The 18,688-nt window shown below is 36.1% G+C and overlaps 2 non-coding genes across 2 annotated transcripts; one reads left to right on the top strand and one right to left on the bottom strand.

Annotated features, from left to right (window-relative positions):
- Positions 1–599: 599 nt before the first annotated feature.
- Positions 600–706, top strand: LOC128034986 (small nucleolar RNA R71). The gene has a single exon (XR_008191390.1). It is a non-coding gene; the product is annotated as a small nucleolar RNA R71 (small nucleolar RNA).
- Positions 707–6,416: 5,710 nt separating this feature from the next.
- Positions 6,417–6,523, bottom strand: LOC128035138 (small nucleolar RNA R71). The gene has a single exon (XR_008191539.1). It is a non-coding gene; the product is annotated as a small nucleolar RNA R71 (small nucleolar RNA).
- Between the last annotated feature and the right edge of the window lie 12,165 nt (positions 6,524–18,688).

Here is an 18,688-nt window from a genome sequence, read left to right as displayed (position 1 = left end):
TCTCCAAACTATTTGATGCCTCAGCTTGAGGTGGTTTTGGAGCTTGTTGATTAAACCCTTGAGATTGGTTGGGTCTTTGCTGTAATAAGTTTTTGTTCGATCCATTTCCTTGGTTGCTCCAAGAAAAGTTATAATGAGTACGTCATGAAGGATTGTAGAAGTTGGACTGGGGTCCTTGTCCACTCCTATTTTGATATTGATTCCCCACATAGTACACTAACTCAAGATTTGATGGACAATTCTCAAAAGAATGACTTTTCCCACAGTACAAACAGGAAACTACTTCAAATGGACTAGGTGGCTGAGCTACAAAATTATTATTACTATTAGCAGTTAACTGTTTTAACATAGTGGAAATAGACGATACCTGATCTGATAACGAAGTAAGAGAGTCAACTTCATGAACTCTAGCTACACGTCTTCCTAAAGTTGTTCGATTTGTTGGCCATTGATAGTTATTACTCGCCATCCTCTCAATGATCTCATAAGCCTTATTATAAGACTTAAAAAAAGTTACACCATTCGCGGAAGCATCTACCATCAATCTTGTATGTGCATTGAGTCCATTATAGAATGTCTCCAACTGGATACAGTAAGGAAACCCATGATGAGGACACTTACAAAGTAACTCCTTGAATCGCTCCCAAGCCTCATACAAAGACTCATTATCTAATTGTTGGAAAATGTTGATCTCGTTCCTCAAATTAGTGTTTTTAATAGGCAGGAAATACTTAACCAAAAATCTCTATGCTAATTCTTGCCATGTAGATATGGAACTTGGTGGCATTGAATTGAGCCATACTCATGTTCGATCTCGCAACGAGTATGAAAACAACTTCAACCTCAGTGCGTCTTCAGTCACACCGACTATCTTGAATGAATCACTCACCTTCATAAGCAATCGAAGGTGGAGATGTGGATCTTCCGTGGGCATACCACTAAATTGGCCCACTGTTTGTAGCATTTGAAACATCACTGGTTTCAATTCAAATTGGGTTGCCTTAATATCTGGCCTTCTAATTCCTGGGTTTAGCTCACTGAAAAGTGACACAGCATATTGTGTGATGCATTGATCCCTATCATCAACAATGAGGATAGAATTTCATACATGATCGACTTTATTACATTGGTCTTGATTCTGATTCCCAAGGTCTATCTTGACTTGTCTTTGATCTGTGCGTACACGTCTTCTTTGTCTGGAAGTTCGTTCAATTTCAGGGTCTATAGGGAGTAAATCGATAATTTGATCTATGCTCATAAACACCTGAACAAAAAATCACAAATTAAAAAGAATAAGTTACTAATGTTAGAAATAAATTGAATTGAAAATAAGTAATTTCACAAAAAAAATGACTATGGCAATAGTTAACAATCCCCGAAAACGGTGCCAAAAACTTGTAACGCTGGGGTTTGTGCAATTGTACACAATATTTATCAAGTAATAAGTAAGTATCGAGTTGTTGTCTCCACAGGGATTATATTAGTGCTAAGTCACTTAATTTGTAAAATTATATTAACAATTAGGTAAATAAAAACACAATATAGTTGAGAAGTGGTGATTAAAATATATTAAACTAAATGCAATGATCCCTAATGCAAATTATCCTAAGTATGCAAACTATATGAATGAAATAGATTTTAGTAAAATTAAACACAATTTGCAACAATTATAACATAAATAAACTAGGATAATTACTTTAATTAAACTCAATTTATTATCAACATGCTTAATAACATTCGGAAAAACATTCCATGGCAACTCGATCTTTCATGAGTTTGGAAACCACATTACGTCCTTTTGGAATCCTTTACTTAGTAAATACGCATTTTACTGATCCTTATTTACTAAGTGTTTCTTAGCATTCGTGTAAGGGAATAGGGACGTGTTAGGTTTGAAACAATTTAATTACACAAATCTAAAAACTATGCAGATAACAGAGCTTGGTTAGAGTTGTTATGCAGCCTACAATTCAGTCGGGTTAAGATTTAAATTGAGCATGCACATTTCAACTATGCGTCCATTAGCCATCGTCGGGTTAGGATCGCTCAGCTAATTCAGGTGCATTTCAATAACGTATGAACGAAATACAAACTTAATTTTAATTAAAAACATGCTCAATTGAGACACAAACATTATAAGCATGAATCAAATAAATATTATTTAATCAAAATAATCATCCTAGATTAAATAAAATTATGCTATCATTGTTGTAAACAAGAACACAGAACACATAGCAAACATCTTTAAATTAAATTAAATAAAAGAAATATTAAATCCAATTCAGAGTGGCTGTCACCCAAGACTCTGACTGACGAGGCTCCTTCGCTTCTTTGCGTTGCTCATTTGCTGATGGCTGTCCAAGGTGGCCGACCAAGGGTTCTTTAAGAGGCTTAATTGCTAAAATCCTTATGAAAGGATGATGAAGGGGAAAGATAGCTAAAGAGTTGAGATAATGATGAATGAGTGAGAGATGATGGGATGATTGAAAAAGTGAGAAATGAGCTCTTATTTATAGGTGAGGCAAGGGAGCTAGTTTGCTAAAAATAGGAGTGTCCATCCTTTGAAACTTCATCCAAGAGTGGTCGGCCATGAATTGAGGAAAGGTGGCAGATTTTCCCTTTATTTTTGGTCAATTTGAGTACCACAACAACTCAGGACTAAGACTCGGTCATCAACAAATGTTCGGGAAAATCTCCAATTTCTTTAAATCTTTAAGGACTTTGTATAATTAAACCAAAAACTGGTTTATGAAATCCATATGTAGCTGAAAATTGGATTGAATTGGTCCCCAATTTGGACGATTTTGCAATTAGAAGAAAACTCTCAGACCTGTCCAAAAATAGTAGATAGTTTAGAGGACCAAATAATATAATTTAACCACTTTAATTAATCAGTTTACTTAATTAATTAAAACTCAATTTATTAATAAAATATTAAAAATAAATTATTAAATATAAATTTATATTTTATTATTTAATTTAATCATGCATAGCCTACTTTATAGCTTAAAAATATAATATGCTCAAATTAACATAAAATAAGCCATTTTATGCATGAAAACTATATAAATTGAGTCTTGCACCATCATTGTAAGTGTTAGCTTTGCTTGAAAAAAAAGAAGTAGGAGGGTGAATATTAGGAGTAATAAGCCAATTACGGGAATGAATCCCAGAAAATTATAAAAATAGAATAGGAGTTATCATGCACGCCTGGTTAAGATCTGTGTTGCCATCGTAAGGCCAAGTTGTCGAAGTTGAAGGCACATTGTAGTTGTCTGGCCAATTGATTCAGTCAGTACTTCTACGGCCATTGGGACACTAATTTAGTAAACAATATTAGAAGACACTGCTAATCGTAACTGATTCACAAACTCTAGATTGCGCCCCCTACTCAAATATTTGAATTACTTATCTGTAACCTTAGAATCAACGAGTAGACTTTGTGAGCAAATGGATTCTTTGGGAAGGGACCAACAGGTGGGAACACCAAACCCATTTTCTAGTTTACAAATGACCCTTATGAATTTTTCCCTCCTCTAGTGAAGATTAGAAATTCTATTTTGGATCATTGGTTCACGGCCTTCTCGAACACTAAAGTGGGCATATCTAATATTTGCCCCTTGTAATCTTTAGTTGATAAAATAGTTGGAAAACTCCTAAGAAGGGTGGTTCATTTCTCTAGAAATAATCGATGAAATAAGCTACTAGATTCCCCCAAGATTGAGCAAAAGAAGAGGTGTAAAGGTAAGTGGAATCCAACTTCTAATAGAAGAAAGGGAAGGATAAAACCTTAGGTGTTGCCATTTAGACGACACCTTGGTGGTATTCTAATGTTGTAAGAAAAGTTTGGACGAAAGAAGCCTCGGGCTACTAAGAATCGGTTCACTTCTTCTTTGGTGGTCCTACACTAATAAATGGGAGTGGAAACTCGTAGGAGAGTGTTTTCAAGTTCATTGGGTTTGAAAATGGTGATATTTTTGGGGGTTCAAACTTGACTACTTTTGGTATGACCTTTATCACGAGCATTCATTCTCGACATTCCTGTATGAAAATAAAAATGAGTATGGAAAGAAGAGGAGATAAGATTACCTTTAAGAAAATTTGGAATCGTAGAAGATGAAGGTTGTAACATCTCACCTGATGAAGCCCTAATGTTGGAATATTGTTTATAGAAGTAAGGCATATAGAGTAAGGTCTAAGTAGGTGATCTGTCGTAATTTGGTGTAGTAGATTAAACTAATTTTTGCACTTTAGGAGTTTGAAAACAAGCATTATTATTAGGTTTTAATTATGTTTTACTAAGTTTATTTAAAGTAAATAAAATGTGCAAGTTGAGTCTTTTATTGACCTTAGGGGTCGAATGAGGCCTAAGGGTGAGCTAATGAACTTTGTAAGTGTGCAGGAGACCATTAGAAAGAGTGCTAAACCGATACTGGTGACTATGTAGCAACACAAAAGGTTTAATGTCGCAGCATAGGGAGTAGAATGGAGAAATCTTGAGACTACCTTTGACGTCGCAACACAAACTAAGGGATGTCGCGACATACCCCTAAAGATATCTCGAAGAAGAGTATACTAACTTCTATGTCATGACATAGGTCCTGATGTGTCGCGACATTGACTCTGGATGGGAATATATGCAAGACATGAGGCATTTTGGTCCGCACAATCAAACTTAAAGCTTGGGAACATCAGCTAACCTAGGGCTAAGGACAATGGCCACTTGAAATCTATAAATTGGCTCATTTGTCACACATTATGGACACCAATAACTAAGCTTAAAATTTCTCTTTTAATTTGAGTTTAGTTTTTCTCAATTATTAGGTTTTAGATTTCTTTTCAGATTGCTCTTTGCTTTATTTTGGGAGATCTGATTTATGGATACAATCAAACCTTATGGATTTGCTTTTATTCATAATACAAATAAGGTTGTTTCTTAAAATCTATACTTTTGATTCCTTTATCATGTTCACGCTTTGTATTGATTCTATATTGTTTACAAAAGCCATGAGGGAATAATCCCTCTATGGGGAATTAATATGTAGCGGTATGATATATGAACTGTTTTGTAGAGTTACTCAATGGATCAACTATTTGGGAAAGGAAGAACCTAAACCCTAGGCTTGAGAACCCTAGGAAGTCATCAAGGTGGAAATTAACCCATAATTGGTGTGGCCTATCCGTGAACACCCTCACCCCAAGCCGGTCTGGACTGTGAGGTCAGAAGATAAGTAGTCCTTGATAACTCGTTATTTTAGTGGACGTATCGGAAGATCCTATTAGGGTATCGACTAGTTAGTTGACGAGGAACCCGAAGAGACAGTTGATAAAGATTACTAAAATGAGCTAATCACAATAACCAAATTTGATTAATTCCACGTTTCAATCTCTTGATATTTGCTTCTTTATTATATTTTACTATTATAAAAACCATAAAAATCTATTTTATTTATATTTTCGTACTATAACTTATTTAGAGTACTAATTAGATCTTTTGGTGATTAGTTTAAAATTGATCTATCACTGGCCTCCATTAGGTACAACACTCGGAGTACTCACCTCCTCCGTTGTAACTACATTACAACTGGACCCGTATACTTGCAGATACCGCCTATTAATATATCTTTTACTGCAATATTCACACTCTAGACGTTAATACGTTTGGTGGAGGTTAAGTTTTTCGTGTTGTTGCCGAGAAGGCAACGTCACTAGTTTAATTTTAATTTTTGCACTTTAGTAAGAATAATTAGGAACTTTTTTAGGTTATCAATACGATTTTAATTTTAATTGTTGCTAATTTTCTCTTTTTGGGTTTAGTGCATGACTCGTAGTAAGGAAACACCTATAGAGCCAATTAAAGATCTAGAGAGAATAATTCATAAAAATCATCATCAACAACAACAAAACCAACAACAAATGCAAGATCCACCACCACCTGCTATAGGAAACATGCCACGTGAGAATCCGCTGTTCAACGAAGCTAACGACAACGACTTAGGAGACCCACTAGCACAATCACAGCTTCTCGCACATTTCCCTATGGCACGTAATGAGAGAACCTTAAGAGATTACACATTACCCAGTCTAGACATGGTTCAGGAAAGCATAACGAGGCCAGCTACAGCTAACAATTTTGAGATCAAACTAACAATGATTCAGATCATGCAACATAATCTGTAATTTAAGGGCACAATGAGAGAGGTCTGAATCAAAATTTAAAATAGTTTCTCCAACTTTGTGATACTTTCAAATACAACAGAGTCACTGATGATGTTATTCGTCTTTGGTTGTTCTCCTTTTCTTTGATTTATAACACCTTTTCTTGGTTAGATTCATAGGTATCAAGATCTATCACAACATGGGATGAGATCGCTAGAAAGTTTTTATAGAAGTTTTTCCCTATTAGCAAAGCAGTTCAACTGAGAAGAGAAATTGTTGTTTTTAGACAAATTGAAGGGGAAAGTTTTCACAAGGCCTGGGAATGTTTTAAAACATTGATCCAGAAATACCCATACCATGGATTTCTTGAGTGGATGCAATTGTAGGTGTTTTACAACGGGTTGGGCGCAATACAAGATTTAGATTAAATGGAGTAGAAGGAGGAGCTCTTATGAACTGAATGTACAAGGATGAGTATGAATTAATAGAGAACATGGCATTGAACTCCTACCAATGGCCTATTGAATGATTCACATATGGCTAGAAATCTACTACGGTAAAGGTTTTTCAAGAACATGACAAATACCAACAGTTAGTTGATAGACTTAACCGTATCAAATCTTTAAATAGTGCACCATCTATGTAAGAAAGAGACTAATAGTTCTTCCATTACATCAGCAATCCTATTGAGGATGTGAATTATATCAGAAATAGGGGTGGAAATCCTTACTAAAATACCTACAGTCCTGGTTGGAGAGGTCACCCAAACTTGAAATGGGGAGGAAATCAAGTAGGAGGTAATAATGATTCAAATCAAGCTAAAAACCACTAATTACCAACCTCCATATTTACAGAAACCTCAAGATAGGGCTAACCCAAGTGACCATACTATATGTGGTCAATGCTTGGATCAAATTAAAATGGAGATGTAGTCAATGAGAACAGAAGTAAAGCAAGTGCAATATGAGTGCTAAATCATCGAAGACATTGACTAAACTGAAAGACCAAATGAGCCATTTGATGAGTATGATGGGAGATATTAAAAGTCAAATTGGCACAAGCATACCCAACAATACTGAGAATAATCCTTGGAAAGAAGGGAATGAGCAAGTAAAAACGATTGCATTCTAGTTAGGCAAAATCTTCAGTAACCCGACAACCTTGGTACAAGAGGATACAAAAGGAAATACAGAAGGCTTTATAAAAAAACCCAAAGAAGTGGATCAAGAGCCAGAACTAGAGGAGGTCATTGAACCAGCAGTCGATCCAGAAGAGAGGGTAAAATAAATGATGAACATCATACATGTACCATTTCCTTCCAGATTAGAAGAGAGATAGAAATGGGTTGAGGATAAGTTTGTAAGTTTTCTAAACTTGTTCAAAACATTGAATGTCAACCTGCCATTAATTGAATTAATCAAGAAAGTCCCAAAGTATGCCAAATTTTTAAAAGAAATCATGTCTAGGTGTAGAAAAGGTAGGGTAGGAGAGCAAGTCAATATCAATGCATCCTATAGTGCTATTATTCCCAAACATGTACCCTAGAAACTGAAAGATCTGGGAAGCTTTACGATTCTAAGAGAGATAAGGATAATTTATTTTAAGAATGCTCTATGCGATTTAGGAGCTAGTATAAACTTAATGCCCTTATCTATTTATGAAAAACTCAGGGTAGGGGGACACAAAAATAATCAACTTACATTACAATTAGCTAAAAAATCTGCTATGCAATGAAGGGAGTGTTAGAGGATGTGTTAGTTAAGGTGCGTAGTTTTATTGTCCCGACAGATTTTGTAGTGTTAGATTTTGAAGAGGATTAGGAGATACCCATTTTGTTGGGAAGACCTTTTCTAGCTACATCCAGAGCCACCATTGATTGAGAGAAAAGTGAACTAGGAATGAGAATTAATGGTGAAACTGAAACTTTCAGATGTGGATATCACAAAAGTGAGAAAACCCAGAGCAAAATTGACAGAACAATGACATTTCATATTTACCATTGAATCCAATTGCTCTAAATCTAGGGATACGCCTAATGTGATTAATGCAAGATTAAAAAGCAGGTATAAAGAAAGATACAAGCATAAAAGGATAAAGGGACATGACGGCTGGTGGAAAAATGCAGAAAGAGACACAAGTGGGAACACAACGGTGGAATTGCTGGATGAATCTGGTAGTAAAACATGATGAAATTAAAAATTCAAATTTCCTGTATATAATTGTATATTTAACTAAACATATAATTTAGATTCTAACTTTTATTTGATATATGTTTACTTTTAGACCGAGACTTCCTCACGATGGAAAAATGGGTTGAAACAGAGTTGGTGTCGCAACACGACAACATCATGTCGCAACATCCCGCACCCAATGCAGGAATTGAAAAAAGTTCCTTGATATCGCAACATGGAACTTCCACGTCGTAACATAGAAGATAGTTTCACCAAGTTTTCCAAGCTGCAAGGTGTGTCGCAACACAACACCTCAATGTCGCGACAATGGTATACTCTTAGGGAAATTGCGACATGGAACCCTTATGTCGCAACGTCGCTGCAATTTTCTACAGGTGACTTGACCCAATAAGTGTAACCCGCCAGCTTTATAACCTATTTTAGCCTATTTTTAACCATCTAAACCTCTTATTTTTAACCTAAAAACACATTATCCTTCTTCTTAAACACATCTTAACCACTCAATCCTTTCAACCCTCTCAAAATCTCTTAAAACTTCTTAACTCTAAACCTCAATTTCCACATCTTTAATTTAAAACCTCCATCTCTCAATCATATTTAGTGCAACAAAAAATGAGAATACCCAAAGGAGCAGTAGAAGCTGCACAAAACAAGGAATTCAACAACTTCAACGATTTTAAAGGTTCCGAACTTAGACTTTTATTGTTTCATTAAATTTCCTTGCTTGATATTTTACTTTAGTTCTTAGTTAACGATAATGCCTCATAGAAAATTTGGACGAACTAATGAACCAGAGCCACCGTTGGTTCAAAATCCCTCTAGTTTTGGGAACTTGAGTGTTGAAAAATATTTTAATAAACTTCAAGGGAAAGCATTCATTCAAGAGAGGGGATTTGATCAGTCGATGATCATTTGTAAAGAGATATGGCCTTTAGTTTGGTACCATAGGTGGGAACGTTTTTGGAAAATCTCGAAAGATTTTGCCATGGCCTCGATAGTTTAAGAATTTTATGCATCTATGCGAGATCATGAGTCTAGAAATACTGAAGGCCATATATGGGATATTGCATCTGTACGGGGGAGAGAAGTTAAAGTAACCCTACAAATATTTGTGATATTTACAATGCTTCATTCTATGACCAAGATTTTATCAATGAAACCGATTTGGAATACTTTAGAGACATAGATGTGGACAATATTATAAATTACTTACCAGAGGGAAATGATTAATGAAAATACCGTCCAGGTACTAGTATCCCAACCTCCTTCAATCAAGCTATCATGTTCCCGAAGGCTAAAATGTGGATTCAATTTGTGCGTACACGAATAGTCACTACTTTAAACGTATCTAAAGTTAATAGGTTTCGAGCAATTTTACTTTATGCTATTTTGTAGAAAACGCAGGTTTATATTGGCAAGTGGATCTATCAAAATATGAAGAGATGTATTAGCGGTCAAAAAGCGGGAGTTTTCTTTCCCCACTTAGTAACGACTTTATGTAAAAGAGCAGGCGTTTCCATGGCATGCACTGAGTTGTCGTTGAAACCATCTCAAAGTATTATCAGTGATACTTTATTCCAGCAGTAAACAGAGCTACAAGCCAAACAAATAAAAGATTGTAACCAATGACAACAAGCAGCGACTGCAATCACTGAATTTTGTCTGGGTAAAATTTCGTGTTTTTTTAAAACAAATTCATTTTGACCCCAACTTTCCTTAAATAACATTTAACCCCTAAACTTTCCTAAAATTATATTTTGACATCAAATTTTCCCAAAATTACACTTTGGCACTAAAAGTTTTACTGCATTTGCAATCCGGTCCTTCTAGTAGTCACTAGCGCAAGTTGTGCACCTGTAGTCCGGCGGTCGGCCTAGGCTCATGATGGCCTCCCTAGCTACCTGCAAACAGTAAAAAATTAACAATAAAAACACCAAGAAGCAACCAAAAACAAGGGAAATGAACAAAACAAAAAAAAAGCCAATCTAAAAACCAAAAAAAAGCAAAGAAAATAGAAAAAAAACTTCAAAAGCCCATCGAAGTTGAGATCCCATCCCTACGCGTCTTGATGGAATCAAAATTAGAAGAATCAGAGTGGGTTCGAGCTTGATATGATCAGCTAAACCTTATTGAAGGGAAACGCTTGAAGGCAATTTTCCATGGACAGATGTACCAGAAGAGAATGATCATGGCCCATGATAAAAAGGTGTGGCTAAGAGAATTCCGCGAAGGGGAGCTCGTACAAAGAACGATCATCCAAATACAAAAAGACTTTCGAGGAAAATGGTCACCAAATTGGGGAGGGTCGTACGTTGTAAAAATTTTCAGGAGGGCTCTGATTCTCACTGAGATGGATGGGAAAAATTACCCAATCTAGTGAATTCAGTTGCTGTGAAGAAATACTACGCCTCAAAAAACAAAAACGATAAAAAAATCAAGATGAAAACCCAAAAAGGGTGTCTTGATAAATAAAAAAGATTAGGATGAAAATCGAAAAGGGCGTCCTAATGAAGTGGGTTCGGGCATAAGGAGCAAGACGACTTGAACAGGGAGTCGAATAGCGAATTTACAACATTTGAAGCATTCTCATAAGCTCGAAATCTTCTACATAGAAAGCCATGCTCGAAAAGATCCTGGATGAAGAAACGTGGAAAAGTTCATGCGTTGGATATCTAAAGCATTTGTGGCCATTGAATTCGCTTTCTTTTCTTTATGACGCTTTCTTTATTGAACTATTCCTTGTCAATTTTCTTTGTTTGTTGCGTTTGAAATAAATATGACTGTGAGGTATTTCTTTCATACCCACTGTGCCATTGTCAAGCATCTCATGTTTGGTTCAGTTAAATGATAAATAGTAAGACGACATAATCTAAACAAAAGGAATGTTGAACATTACCAGGATATTTGATAAGTACAAAGGCCCCGAAGCAAGAACAAAGTTCAACAGGGGGTAGGAAGGTGATATACGAAGAAACATGGGTTACTCACCAAACTTGAAGATGAGTACAAAACCTGAGAGAAAAGTCAAATATTAAGGCAATGAATGCAGTCCCTTACGGAAAAGGGGGCACGTGACAAACGACCCAGGGTGCATGGCATGATCATGTAGGCATAAAAGCATTTAGGACAAACACGTGCATATCATAATAACATCATACAAGACATATACAGGTATCCCAGTAAAGTAAGAAATTTTGGGAGAAAGTTGCACGGAATCAATGAAAAAGAAGGCTTTTGAGTTTCACCTGATGATTTTTTTGAAACACTGATTCTTTCAAGAATTATTTTCAATTTCTATTTTTCAAAAATCAACTTATAATGCGAGAGGTGAGTTGAGCCTCGGGCACATGCAGGGGAATTTTTAAATTTCTATTTTTTCAAAAGTCAACTCATAATGCGAGAGGTGAGTTGAGCTTCGGGCACATACCGAGGTATTTTTCAATTTATGTTTTTCAAAAATCAACTCATAATGGGAGAGGTGAGTTGAGCCTCGGGCACATGCCGAGGTATTTTTCAATTTATGTTTTTCACAAATTAAGTCAGAATGCGAGAGGTGAGTTGAGCCTCGGGCACATGTCAAGGTATTTTTCAATTTTTGTTTTTTCAAAAATCAACTCAAAATGCGAGAGGTGAGTTTAGCCTCGGGCACATGCCGAGGTATTTTTCAAATTCTATTTTTTCAAAAATCAACTCATAATGCGAGAGGCAAGTTGAGCCTCGGGTCACACTCCGAGGTATTTTCCAATTTATGTTTTTTTTAAAATCAAATCATAATGCGAGAGGTGAGTTGAGGTTCAGATCCTACGCCGAGCTATTTTCGATTTCTATTTGTCAATAAAATTAATAAAAAAATTAGACAATCGAACAAAATTTAGTGCTTTTAAGTCTTTGCTCTATCCTTGTTTCACAACTATGAGCAAAGAGGGGCAGCTGTAATCCTTGAATTTTGTCCAAGTCAATTTTGTGTTTTTTTAATAATATCATTTTGACCCTAACTTTCCAAAAATTACATTTTAACCCCTAAACTTTCCTAAAATTAAATTTTAACCCAAAAATTTCCTAAAATTTCACTTTGACCCCAGAAGTTTTGTTGCGTTTGCAATCTGGTCCTTCCTAGTTGCTTGTATGAGTAAGTTATGGACTATTGATCCGTGGCCAGCCTAGGCTCATGATGGCCTCCCTAGCTACCTGTAAATAGTAAAAAACTTAGTAATAAAAACACCAAGAAGCAACCAAAAATAGGGGAAATGAACAAAAAAAAAAGAAAGCCAATCAAATAACAAAAAAAACAAAGAAAATAGAAAAAAAACTTCAAAAACTCAATTTCCCCATACCATCGCCGTGGCCATTGAAGGTGGAGGAGCATCTGTACGGGGGATAGAAGTTAAAGTAACCCACAAGTATTTGTGATATTTACAATGCTTCATTCTATGACCAAGATTTTATCGATGAAACCGATTTGGAATACTTTAGGGACATAGATATGAACAATATTATAAATTACTTACCAGAGGGAAAGGGTGAATGAAAATACCGTCCAGGTACTAGTATCCCAACCTCCTTCAATCAAGCTATCATGTTCCCGAAGGCTAAAATGTGGATTCAATTTGTGCATACACAAATAGTCCTTGCTTTAAATGTATCTAAAGTTAAAAGGTTTCGAGCAGTTTTGCTTTATGCTATTTTGTAGAAAACGCAGGTTTGTATTGGCAAGTGGATCTATCAAAATATGAATAGATGTATTAGTGGCCAGAAAACGGGAGTTTTCTTTCCCCACTTAGTAACGATTTTATGTAAAAGAGCAGGCGTTTCGAAGGCATGCACTGAGTTGTCGTTGAAACCATCTCAAAGTATTATCAGTGATACTTTATTCCAGCAGTAAACAATGCTACAAGCTAAACAAATAAAAGATTGTAACCAATGACAACAAGCGATGACTGTAATCACTGAATTTTGTCTGGGTCAAATTTCCTGTTTTTTTAAAAAAATTCATTTTGACCCCAACTTTCCTTAAATTACATTTGACCCCTAACCTTTCCTAAAATTACATTTTGACATCAAATTTTCCCAAATAACACTTTGACCCTAGAAGTTTTGTTGTGTTTGCAATCTGGTCCTTCTGGTAGCCGCTAGCGCAAGTTACGACCTGTAGTCCGCGGCCGGCCTAGGCTCATGATGGCCTCCCTAGCTACTTGTAAACAGTAAAAAATCAACAATAAAAACACCAAGAAGCAACCAAAAACAAGGGAAATGACCAAAAAAAAAGAAAGCCAATCCAAAAACAAAAAAAAACAGCAAAGAAAATAGAAAAAAAAACTTCAAAAGCCCATCGAAGTTGAGATCCCATCCCTACGCGTCTTGATGGAATCAAAATTAGAAGAATCAGAGTGGGTTCGAGCACGATATGATCAGCTAAACCTTATTGAAGGGAAACGTTTGAAGGCAATTTGCCATAGACAAATGTACCAAAAGAGAATGATCATGGCCCATGAAAAAAAGGTGTGGCCAAGAGAATTCCTCTAAGGGGAGCTCGTACTAAGAACGATCATCCAAATACAAAAAGACTTTCGAGGAAAATGGTCACCAAATTGGGGAAGGCCGTACGTTGTATAAATTCTCAGGAGGGCTCTGATTCTCACTGAGATGGATGGGAAAAAATTACCCAATCTAGTGAATTCAGTTGCTGTGAAGAAATTCTACACCTAAAAAAACAAAAACGATAAGAAAATCAAGATGAAAACCCGAAAAGGGCATCTTGATAAATAAAAAAGATTAGGATGAAAATCGGAAAGGGCGTCCTAATGAAGTGGGTTTGGGATTAAGGAGCAAGACGACTTCAACAGGGAGTCGAATAGCGAATTTACAATATTTGAAGCATTCTCATAAGCTTGAAACCTTCTAAATAGGAAGCTATGCTCGAAAAGATCCTGGACGAAGAAAAGTGGAAAAGTTCATGCGTTGCATAACTAGAGCATTTGTGGCCATTGAATTCGGTTTCTTTTCTTTGTGACGCTTTCTTTATTGAACAATTTCTTGTCAATTTTTTTGTTTGTTGCGTTTGAAATAAATATGACTGTGAGGTATTTCTTTCATACCTACTGTGCCATTGTCAAGCATCAAATGTTTGGTTCATTTAAATGGTAAATCAACTCATAATGCAAGAGGTGAGTTGGGCCTCAGGCACATGCCGAGTTATTTTTCAATTTCTGTTTTTTCAAAAATCAACTTTTAATGCGAGAGGTGAGTTTAGCCTGAGGCACTTGCCGAATTATTTTTCAATGTCTATTTTTTCAAAAATGAACTCATAATGCGAGAGGTGAGTTAATCCTTGGGTCACACTCCGAGGTATTTTCCAATTTATGTTTTTTTTTTAAATCAATTCATAATGCGAGAGGTGAGTTGAGCTTCGGGTCATATGCCGAGCTATTTTCGAATTCTATTTTTCAAAAAAAAAGAATAAATAAAAAAATAAAAAAATAGACAATCGAACAAAATTTAATGCTTTGAAATCTTTGCTCTATCCCTGTTTGACAACGATGAGCAAAGAGGGGCTGCTGTAATCATTGAATTTTGTATGCGTCAAATTTTATGCTTTTTATAATATCATTTTAACCCCAACTTTCCTAAAATTACATTTTAACCCTTAAACTTTCCTAAAATTACATTTTGACCCTTAAATTTTCTTAAAATTACATTTTGACCCTAAAATTTCCCAAAATTTTATTTTAACCCCAGAAGTTTTGCTACGTTTGCAATCTAGTACTTCAGCATTTGCCAACATAAGAAGTTATGGACTGCATCCGTGGTACGCCTAGGCTCATGATGGCCTCCCTAACTACCTGCAAACAGTAAAAAATCGACAATAAAAACACCAAGAAGAAACCAAAAATAGGGGAAATGAACAACAAAAAAAAAAAGAAAGCCAATCAAATAACAAAAAAAAACAACAAAGAAAATAGAAGAAAAAACTTCAAAAACTCAGTTTCCCCTTACCACCATCGTGGCCATCGAAGGCGGAGGAGCATCAAGCTACGGACCGACATGGGCGGCGGCGCCTTGAAACCTTTCGGGTTTTTGAAAGAAAAAAATAAAAAAGAGAAAAGAGAAGAGAATGGGAAAGGAGAAAAAAAAGAAGAAGAGAAGGAAGGGGAATCGCCGTCGCACCATTAGGTGGAGACAACAACGACGACGTTGAAAGGAAAATAGGGGCTAAGGTTTGGAGGAGAGAAAAAAAAGAGAAGAAGGAAAGAAAGAAGAAAAAAAGAAGGAAAGAAGAAAGAAAAAAAGGAAAACAAAGAAGAAAAAAATAAAAAATAAACAGTCAGGTAGATTCGACTTGACCCGTACGACTCGAATCTGACTCGATAGCAGACCATGACCACGACCAACAAAGAGGTCAAAGCCACAACAAAGAAACCTAAGACCAAGTCATGGCCCAATCTGCACTGTGATGGCCTAACAACTGCTAAAAAAAGCAAAGCATCCTAACCAAGTAGCTGGCCCAAGAATGCAGCCCAACTCACCAAATTTCAGAGCAAGCCAGCGGAGAGGCCAGCAGGCCTGACCCAACATGCCCCGCAGACCTGACCCAACGCAGGCAGCCTAGCACAGTAAAAAAAAGAAAATAAAAAAAGCAGGCTGACATATCCAGCAGGCCTGTAGGGCCATTTCCGCTCGGGGCCCAACAATAGGCCAGTTCGCAACCCAATGCCCCAATAGGCCTGTTCAGGCCCACATGCAGCGGCCCAGCAGCAAGCAAGCTGGCCGCAGCCAACCCACCAGCAGCTCAATCAGCAGGAAAAATGGGGAAAAAAGAAAAAAAATGGATCCCGGGTCGAGTAACCCGTTCGATCAAGCCCATAATTTTGGGCTTTTTGGTAATTTCCTTTTACTCACTTTAAATTTAGTTTATGTATTTTTATGACATTTCGTTTTTAATATTATTGACATTTTTTCAAACATTTGTTTTCTTAATTTTAGAAATATTGTATTTATAATTTTTTTAATTTAAATAATGTCAATAAATAAGGCAATGAACCGATTTGATATGAAGTCATTGATTTCATCGCTATGCTGGGTGAATATCATCGGTTCGTGTTAAATACGAGACGCCCTTCTAAAAAATCAAAAAATTCAAAAATCCTCATGTTTTAAAAAAATGTTTATTCTGTAAAATATCAAATTATATTTTAAGGGATATATAATAATATGTAACTTATCAATTTTTTTATCGGATCACGATTAAATATTAAATTGAACTCGTATTTTTGAAAATTAAGATAACACGAGCTTAACGAGATACCAATTTTGGGCGTCATGAACCCTAATTTTCACTAAATTTTGACGTAGACCTAAAATCGACTATCTTTTAAAATAATTTTAAAAAAATAATTTTTCTTTTTAGAAAAGAGGATTTAGTAGGTGTCCGATCACACTTAGAAAAATGATCGATGGCAACTCCCTTTTCTAAATAAAATCGAGACTCTATTTTCAAAATTTCAATAATCACTTCGACTAGTGCCCATGTAAATTCTTTAGGTCACTACAGCTGGCGACTCCACCGGGGACTGTTTTTTGAGAGTCTAGTCTATTGTTAAACGCGTGTTGTCAAAATTTTCAAAATTCCTTTTTCAAATTAATTTTTAATCGTGATCCTTGAATTTGATTTTTGAAAAGTCATGCATCTACATCATGTTGTAAATATTTTTCTAACTTATTTTATTTTTCTTTTTTTTCACCTCTAAGTTTTACGGTTTTAGTTTGTTTTTAGTAAAAAAATTAAAAATAAAAGGTTTGTGAGTTTCTCCCCACACACCGTGCACTTGCATTCTTGCATAACATGAGCTCTCTACCCGAGCTTCGTCTGTTTAAATAGAAGTAAACGCTACAACTTTGTGAGTTAACTCGTCCCTCCGCACAGGCTAGTGAAATACTTCTGGGTTACATATGACTTATGCTTTCGTGAGTTAACTTGTCCCTCGCATAGGCATAAGTAAATGTAATCCCTCGAATTAAGCTTGTGAGCCTACGATGGGTGATGACCGAGGCTCCGTACTAGCCTTAGTAGGTGACAGTACAGACAATTTGAGTACCTTTCTAGAATCATAACCACATATAGTGAACCATACAAGCCACCCGATTAGAGCCATGCCGAACCTCCGTCCGTTGGATAGTTACCAAATAAGTACATGGGAGAAATGTCTTCTACCTTGTATTTCTTTTACATTTATCTTTTTGCGAAGGAATCAGGTTCGTGTAATAGATTTGGGATCAGGTAGATTATCTGATGAGCATGTGGGTAGGTTTATTTCGTAAAGCATGATTGGGTAAAAATGTGGGTTAGTTTCTCAAAAAAAGAGCATGATTAAATAGCTTAATCTATTAGATTTATCGTGGTTTTTCCTCTGTTTAAATTTGTTATGATTACTAACCAAGGTTATTTGTCTTCATTTTATTTTCCATCATGCATCATAGGCATCTTATTAGGAAGATGTTGATTAGAGATTGGTTGCCAAAAACGGGTTTCTGATAGAGGAGTCATTTACGCTAGTAACCAAGAAAAATGCCGTAGTCCGAGATTGGTCTTTGAGGACCTAGAAAGCAAAATGGGACAGATTAAAGGAAGCGTATATCACCAATCTTCCGGGGCATGTGACTTTGAATGATTGTCAGAATAACCTCGAAGACTTGACTAGGATCTGGAAACAATGGGACTCATACACTAGGGGCATCTTCATTAGCAAAATATTTTTTAATGAACTCTTTTGATTAATGAAACACCTAAGTATGGGGCTATCTTGAAATCAACACCCATTTTTTTGCATACTTATGCATGAATAACATTCACTGGTAACTCATTCATTCATTCATTCATTGCATGTACATATTACCCTAACCATTCACTAAGGCTAAAACCGCATAATCCACAATTGCAACACTACAAGTCTAGAATCACGTCATCCTTATAGGACGCATATAAGAACTAGAGCTATAGATGCTTAACTAAACGAAAGAAGTGAAAGGATGGAAAGGACCCAAAGAGAGTTGCAAGAGCAGTTGGCCAAGTCACAGCAAGAGGCAAGAGATCTGATGGTAAGATCTCGAGAGGAGTCACTCGAGCAAATAGATCAAATGGCCAAAATGATGGAGATGACGACAACTTTGGTCAAAGGAAATGGACTCATGCAGAGCCTTGATATCATGGAACCCCAGTCAAGAGCGAATAATGATCAGGATCCACTCTATGCCCCAGGATTCACTTCACTTCACGCCCATACAATGCAAAGAGGATACCCCTAAGGGGAACCTATAGTCCTAGAGCAACGTCCTATACCACT

This window comes from Gossypium raimondii, chromosome 11 (genome assembly GCF_025698545.1).
Source record: "Gossypium raimondii isolate GPD5lz chromosome 11, ASM2569854v1, whole genome shotgun sequence".
Classification (NCBI taxonomy): domain Eukaryota; kingdom Viridiplantae; phylum Streptophyta; class Magnoliopsida; order Malvales; family Malvaceae; genus Gossypium; species Gossypium raimondii.
The sequence above is the reverse complement of the archived record's forward strand: the minus strand, read 5'-3'. Positions and strand labels throughout refer to the sequence as shown.